Source organism: Pelmatolapia mariae, linkage group LG1 (genome assembly GCF_036321145.2).
Source record: "Pelmatolapia mariae isolate MD_Pm_ZW linkage group LG1, Pm_UMD_F_2, whole genome shotgun sequence".
Classification (NCBI taxonomy): Eukaryota; Metazoa; Chordata; class Actinopteri; order Cichliformes; family Cichlidae; genus Pelmatolapia; species Pelmatolapia mariae.
In genome coordinates, this window is record NC_086227.1 from 101,658 (window position 1) to 109,960 (window position 8,303).

General features: G+C 43.3%; 1 pseudogene; it reads right to left on the reverse strand.

Annotated features, from left to right (window-relative positions):
• Positions 1–365: 365 nt before the first annotated feature.
• LOC134624202 (neuroligin-2-like) lies at positions 366–7,503 on the reverse strand (annotated as a pseudogene).
• Positions 7,504–8,303: the final 800 nt, after the last annotated feature.

Sequence of the window (8,303 nt, forward strand, 5' to 3'; positions counted from 1 at the left end):
GGAAACGTGCATCGACAGGTACAGTGTCCTTTTCCCCGCGTCTTTAAAAATAATTCATGCATAGATCCCCCACTGAGAAAACCCTTTTATATACTTTCTCCTTTGTACACATTTTATATAGAACTATATATAATATCATTTCTCTATATCTATATTTTCAGAAAAATTCTTTCCACACAATAAAAAACAACAATGAAACAAATGCTTCAAACAAAACAACAAAAAAAGAGAAGATGAAAGAAAGAAAATCACGACTGAGGGCCAGTTTGGCACTTTGTCATGAGAACATGACAGAACTCTGTTAGTTGACGGTAAATAGCGATACTCTATTTTTCTTTCGATTTTCTTCTCCCTCGATGAGAATTGAAACACAGCAGTACTTACCTGGCACCTAAAAATGCTGGTAGAATGAAAGATATCAGTGTTTTCATAGTTATATGTTTAGTGTACGCCTCCCCCCTCCAAACTGCTCAGCAGATCGGGAATTTTTAGAGAAGAGCAGGAGGGAGGCGTGTCACATGAGAGGAAGAGAGCAGTAATAAAACACGGATGTAGAAAAGAGAAGCATAATGTGCACATAACACACAGGAGATGGAAAAAGAGATGACGCCAACGTAAAAAAGAGAAAACAGCGAGGAGCGAGAGAGCATTCGTCCCTTTGACAAATGTTGGAGGTCTTGAGCCTGGAAACAGCAGACCGTCTTTGAAAACAGTATCTTTGAAAGATCTGAGTCACCCACCCCACCCCCACCCCAAACTGCTCATCTGCTGCTGTACACTTCAGTTGCACCTCCACATGCCACCAGTGGAGGGAGCTGCCAAGTTTTACAGCACATGACGCAGCAGGTGTAGTTGCTTTTGGAGAAAGAAGAGAATAAGAGGACAGAACGAAGGCCCACGTCTAGAGGCCTCCCTTCCAGAGCGGTAGCAGAGCCAGTGTTCCTGGTCCCTAGGTGGCGCTGTGTCGGGCCTGTCCCTACTATACCCTGGTGGTGGAGTGGGGGTGGGGCAGGGTGTTGTTGTGGCCGGTGGAGGGGAATGTGTTGAAGGCGTGAAGAGGCTGCATGCTGGTGATGGTGCTGGGGATCATGGTGATGGTGTTTGGCGTCATCAGCGGCACGTCGTCGGGGGCGCGGCGCAGCGCCAGGTGTAGTCGGGAGGGCAGGCGGGCCGCAGGATGTCGTGGGGCCGCAGGGGCTCCATGTCGTGGTGAGCGTCGTGCTCCGAGTGCTTCATCTGCAGGGACATGATCTCCTCCTCCTGGCTGTGAGCCAGGTCGTTGGCGGGGCCGCCCCGCTGAGGGGACAGCCGGTGCCGGCGCATCTCGTGCCGCTTGTCACGCTTGTAGTAAAGGGCGGCGAAGGCCAGGACGTTGAGGAAGAGGAGCGACGGGAAGGTAGGGTAAGGATGACGAGAGGTTCGAGGAACGTTGTTTCTGGGCCTCATGGTGCCGGGGTCACGGCCTGCAGGGGAGCGCGTAGTGGTGGGAAAGAGCACGTCGTGCAGGCTGTGAAGATGAGGGACTAATTCCAGCCAAAAGGCCACTTTGTTAGCTCTGTAGTTGTCTCTGACATGAGGTTTCAAACCGATGTGAAGGTACTGCTTGTCCTTCGAGTTGAACTTGGTCCATATGACCTCCTCGAAGCGGCTGGGCTTGGTATGAATGAACTTGGTGTCCTGAGGGACGGGCAGGTTGGGGTCCCTGGTGGAGCATAAAGGTTAAACGTTTCAGTTCAAAGTTATATTCAGTCTCCATTATAAGTAACATGTGGCATCAATACACTGAATACAGACAGGGGGCCCATTCTCTGTGCAACCTTTAAACTATCTAAGACCAACCGGCTGCTCTGGGATCTGGATGCTTTTGGTGAACCAGTATGTTCAATTCTTCAAAGCCACACGGGAATTAAACTAGCAACCCAGATTCAAGTATTCAAGAGGACTAGAGGCTATAAGCATTTTAATTACAGATTCACACTAAAACAAAAAAGATGACATTAAGCTAAATCAGCCGGCAAATTCAGCCCATAATAAGCAGCTGCTATTATTGCACCACTATCATACTTTACTGCAACAGTTCTATGGTAGCATCGCCTGTTAGAGTGTTAAAGCAAAGCACATGACAACAGTAGAAACACTTTAGTGTAGGATTTCTACCACAATAAACAATTCAATAAATCAAAGAATTTAATTTTTTAATTAATTTAATTTAATGTAATTCATTTTGTAATTGTTTACAGCTCATCGCAAGAAACATTTCATTCTTAATATAGGCGCTAATATTTCAGTTTTTTCTTTGTACCTCTCTAGCAGTGATCAGTCAGGGGACCTGAAGGGATCACGATCACCACACCACAATTTCTCTGTTCTTGAAAGGCTCTTCATGTTACATCTGTGTTGATCATTTTTGACATAGCTGGAGCGCACGACCCTAAATCAACCCACAGTCCTGCTGATATAGGCTCAGTGTGCAGTGGGAAACTTCCCATGATGCACTGACTTCATCATCCAACTGTGTTTATATGTCGCTGCTACATTTCATTAACTTTTGTTTCTTTCTCCTGTAATTTGATTGTTCTCGCTCTCTCTTTAGCTCAGATTACAGATTGAATGATGTTTAGTTTCTTTCAACTTCTTCAAAAAATGTAAAATCTGAGATTATGTTTAATTTGGTTAAAGTGTTACAGAGACTGAGCCCTGAGCCATTTAAGTCCTGTTACGTGTTAACAGACTTAGATAAATTTACCTGAACTGTAACAAAACGGAAACACTTTGGAAACACATTAAAGTCTACAGCTAAATCAACACCTTTGCTTGATAAGTGTCACGGCCCGTGGTTTGGCATCCTGGGAGCCGTGGGAGGCTGTGGTGGCCACACCCTCGGGCTGGGCCGCCTCCAAACCACCTGCGTCTCATCTACGGCAATCACCGGAGGACTACTTTAGCCAGCTCTGACGGCTTCTCCTCGCCAGTCCGTAAGTCTCCTTCCAGTGTTACCAGCATTCGGCGTGGAAGCCTGTGGCCTGCCTGTCCTCCTGCCTGACCGCCTCCCTCCCTAAGGATTCCCCTCCCGGGCATCTCTCCCCTCCAAGCTCCACGGTCCTGCTCTACCTGTAAGCCTCGGCAACTTATGGAGTCTAGCTTTCCATTTTTTTTTGGCAACCTGCGTGCTGTTAACTGTGTCTCCCCTTTCTGTTGCAGTCTCCCCACAGTCCCGATTACAGTGCTCCTGGGCTCCACGCTCCTCGTTCCCCCCCATGGCATGAGCCTTAGTTTTTCGTTTCCTAGCTTTGTGAAAAGATTCCTCAGTTAAATAAAACTTGTACATAGTTCTGAGCTGCGGTGTTCTGAGTCTGCTTTGGGGTCCTGCTACCTGAACACTCCGTGTTTTGTGACAATAAGCCTGTAGTTCTGTCAGAGAACATACAGTAACAGGTACAGTTTACACTACTATGACATGAGGCCTACCCAGTCTTTGCGAAGTTAGTCCAGTAAGTCATGACCACAGCGCTCAGCATCACATCGTTCTTGGAGAAGTTGCACGGGAACAGGTCCGTGGCACCGATCATCGGTACGTCGAACACGTAAGGTATCTCGTCCCCGTGCGCGGCGTCGGCCCACTCGGGCCGCGTCTCGGTCTGGCAGTGGTGGTAGAACGTGTAAAAGTAAACTGGGGACTGAAACTCGGCATGGAGTTTGGCAGTGGCCACAGCTGGTGCCACCCACTGGTGGTCCGTAAACAGGGCCAACAGAGTCTTCCGCCGCATGTCGCCGTTGTCCCTGTGCGCCCAGTCTGTGTACATGAACTTAATGGTCTCCCTCAGGATCAACGTTCCCTCTAATTTTTCATGTGTCTGAGCAAACACACAAACTCCCTAAGCGGTCCCTTGGACCACTGTGAGCGACATCAGACGTGTGCACTGTGGTCACGCCAGCATCTAATCCATCCAAGTTACATAGTTTATTAAAATAATCAAATTACAGCATTTACATTTATGTTAGACTACTTTTAAACTGCTTTAGCCCACTTACAATGAAAATGTAAAAAAAAAATCTAGCCATTGGCCTGTGTAGTATGTTAACACTATTGGAAGTAAAAATAACTTGAACTCCAATTTCGAAAACACAACTTTCTTTTTTTTTTTTCTTTTTTTTTTTTTATAAAGCTCTGACTTGTATTATGAGTCTGTGGTCTGGGAGAGAGTCCTGTAACTCTCTGTCTGCAAAATATAGTATATAATTACCAATGCTGGGCAATTTAATTATATAGTTACTCCTCAAAAAAGTAACTCAGTTTGGCAAACAACAAAGTTTTTTGTAGCTATTTTTTTTAAATGCAGCCAATGCGTTTTTTTTTTAAATAAACATTTCAAACTATTTACAGAACAATCAGCTGTTCTGCATCAAATTTGATGCCACACAAATTATTTGTGCCACTCCAAAAAATAATTTCTGTCCACTATGAGATAAAGGAGAACAACAGCCTGATACCTGCAGGCCTGCAGGAGATGTATCACTCCTGTAACACCTGTAACATTCAGCAGTTGCCTCATTGTTCTGACACACACAACAAAACTATTGGCTACACTACACACTAACTACACAAGATTTGCGCTAAACGTCTCAAATCTCTCACATCTCAAAACACCACCGTCACTCCTAAAAGTTCCCCCCGTTTCTTAACAATTAGATGCCACGTTGCCATATCATTTTTTGATTGGTCGACATGGTACATTTTTCGACCAATAGGAAAGAGAGAGGGGGGTGGGGGTTTGCTTTTGCTCACAGGCGGAGAGTGCTTTCGAGCCTTTTTTTTTTTAAATAAAACGCCGTTTTTACCGTTTCTTCCCGCAGTAAATATAAACAACGGTAGTATTCAGGAAGAAAACCAAACATTGCATATTTTTATCACAACTCTGGTTTTATGTGGCCTATCAACACAATTTAAAAACTGGTATAAAGTCCACACTTTTTCCGTCATTTGTTCCGTCTGTCCTGCTCACATCTCCAATGGTTGTACACGTTGTCATTAACGTGACTTCACTCCACATCAGCCACGCCGCTTTGCTTGCTAAAACTACGGTGTCGGCACATAAGGACGCTGTCATAGCCTGTCAACGACGTTGATTGGCTGCGTATATACGAATGTGAATCGCATTATTGGCTGGAATATGGGATACGGTGGCATCGTTCTAATCCTATACGGGAGCAGCCAGTCACTTACTGACTAACACTGCAAAACAGAATTGTTAAAGTATTAATTTTAATTTCAATTCAGGTTAGATTTTTTTTGTGCGCAACGCAGATTTTCTGTGCGCAGAGACCGTGCCAGCAGTGCGCAGCTTAGAGGGAACATTGCTCAGGATGTCTTTGCCTGGTGAAGAAGCACAGGAGGGGAAGAAAGATAAAAGTGAAAAACTGCTAAGAATAAAGTAACAGCAGTGCGAGAATTTTTTTAAGAGATCGGTCTGATCGAAAGATATGAAACCAAAGCACACGTTGGTGAGATGAACCAAGAGCCAGGAAGCGAGTGACAAATCTAGAGAGGATAAAAAGTCTTTCAGATAACAGAACGAGTGACAGGCAGTAGAGAGGAAGCATGACTGCATTATCCAAACATGTCTGTACTGTGACTGTGGTCCGGCTGTGAGGGGTTCGCAGGCCGACCTGTCAGAAACAACGACGCTGAGATTGGGAGCCGACTACCTGGGGGATGATAGCATTACTGCCCACAGAGCCTCAAAGGATAAGGCGCAGACACGCCGTGATGTGGATGAGCTTGTCTTGTTTGATGCACTTCACTGGGCTCACATTTTACTGATTCCATTCTTTACTCGCATGTTTTAAACACTTAAAGACAGGTTTTCATATTCTTTTGAAAATTCATGTGAACTCAAGCTATCAGAACTGTAATGTATGCTTTGATAATTGCCCACATTTGTCATTTTGAGGATTATCCGTTTGTTTTAATGAATACAGCAAAAAGAAAAAACTAACAAATCAACAAACGCGGCTCCTAAAAAGACAAAACCTGATGATGCTGCAAAACGCACTTAAGTGAGAGGAGGCTGTAAAATGGAATAACTGAAAAGTGGCAGTGTACAGAGGTGGCGTCCTCACCCTCTGGGTATTCGTAGAGGTTGTCAACAAAGTTGGAGATGGTGTAGTCGAAGGCCGCAGCTGAGATGCCGTCGTTGTCCTCACTGTCGTCCACAAACTTCAGCCCCTCTCCCTGGTTCACTCCTATCAGGATGTCATAGTTTAGGAACTCCCCCTGGTGGAGAAAATAAGGAAGAACATGCTGAGTGCTGGAACAGAGCCTGTGTACATCACAAGTCTACAACAGGAAGTGCAGCTGAAAACCAGCTTTGTGAATTGGCAGCATTTCATTTCCCAGTAAACAAAATAAAGATTAGCTGTTGGCATGAAATTTCTACTATAAACTGTAAATACTGCAATATATGCAGGGTTCATACACCTTTTTCAGGGTCAAATTCAAGCACTTTTTAAGCACATTCAAGGTCCATTTTCAAGCTTTTCCAGCACATTACCAAAAAAAGAAAGCATGTTTCACTTTGCATCACCTCAGTAAGACCATGTAAACATTTAAACAAATCATCTCAGGTCGACTTAAATGTCTTTTGTTCCCCTTTTGTTAAAATAGAAAAATGCACCACACAAAAATAGTGAAAAAGGAAACGGTTGCCTTACATGCATATAGTGTACAAACTCAAAAAACACATTCCTCTTAAAAATTAAGACGTGCAAATGTGAACAAATCAACTTGTTAGAGATATTCATCTCCACTGTAAATAAACAACAACCCAGAAAACAGGAAAACTGCACCAAACACCACAAACACCAACAAATTAATGTCTTCTCATCAGATATTGATGCTTCTTTACTGTGTGACACAAAAAAATAGGAGACAGATGTTTGTTTGTTTGTTTGTTCTTTTTAATTAGTTAAACACTCACGCCCAGAAAAATGGGGGCATTTCATTTTCGAGCAGGAAGCTCCCCCTTTTTGTTAAACCCTTTAGATGATGAGAGTTTTTTAATTAAATACATATTCATTAATAAATATTCCCTTTTATAAAATGTAGGATAATTAAAAAAAAACTTTTATTATAGCTCTATTGTGCAGAAAAAAAAAACTTGTCTTGTTTTCTGTTGTCTGTTATATAATATTAGGGATGTTTGTGACAATTAATTTCTTAATCGGCTGGACTAACCAATAGTCCACAACTAGGAAACACTGAAATTTTAAGTTAAATTTGAAAACAGTTTAAAAAAAATACCCCATTCCAAAATGTCTTGTGACAATCTGATTGGCTTAGGGAGTGATGATGTCATAGGGAGATCTTAAGAATCTTAAGTCCTTTGATGTTTTTCCTTAAATAGGGGTGAGACACAGCAAGTTTTAGTTCGTTTCAGCAGCATCTGTGTTTGCAGCCTACAAAACGTTCACCACAGAAACATTTGGAAAGCTCTTAAAGGTCATCGTATAGAAACTCCAACATGTTTCCAAGAAACAAACAAGCAATTCAAAAAGATTACGCCGCCTCTCCTTCCTGGCGTGGCCGGCCGATTTCCCCAAATGGCGCCTCATCCTTCCAAAGGGCATTAGAGGAGAGTAGGAAGGAAAACTACCTTCTCCAGAAAAAAATGCAACAAATTGAAGAAGAGAAACTTCAACTGGAGGACAAGTGTAGACAAATGGAAGCCCAAAATAAAGAGCTGGAAGACAGACAACAGCGCCAGCCGGACATAAAAATTATTAATGAGGGCTGGGGAATAAAGTTTGCTCAGGCCCGAGAGCAGATTGTGCACCTCATTAAAGAAAATAAGCAAAAGAGCGTGGAACTAAAAGAAATGACCAACCAGCTCCAAGACAAGAAAACCATGACTGATAAGATAGAATGGGACCTCCAATACATGGACCAAATGAATCAGCTGCTCCAAAGACAGCTCCATGAAGCTGTGGAAGAAAAGAAAGAAATCCTCCAACAGAAGGAAGAGCATGACAAAAAACAAAGAGACATGCAGCACGAACTGAAGAGCATGCAGGTAAAATACCGAATGCTGAAAGAAAGCCTGGATGAAACGCTGCGCCAAAATAAAGACCTTCTTCAACAGAAAGAGCAACAACAAGAAAGACTGAAAGAAGGAAAACGTATTGTCCAGGACTTTGAGTCTAAAAATCTAAAACTTCAAGAGTTTTGTAATCAGCTGGAGGACAAAGCAGCTAAAGTGGAAGAAGAAAAGGAGAAACTGGAGAAACGCTGCTCACAGATGCAGAAA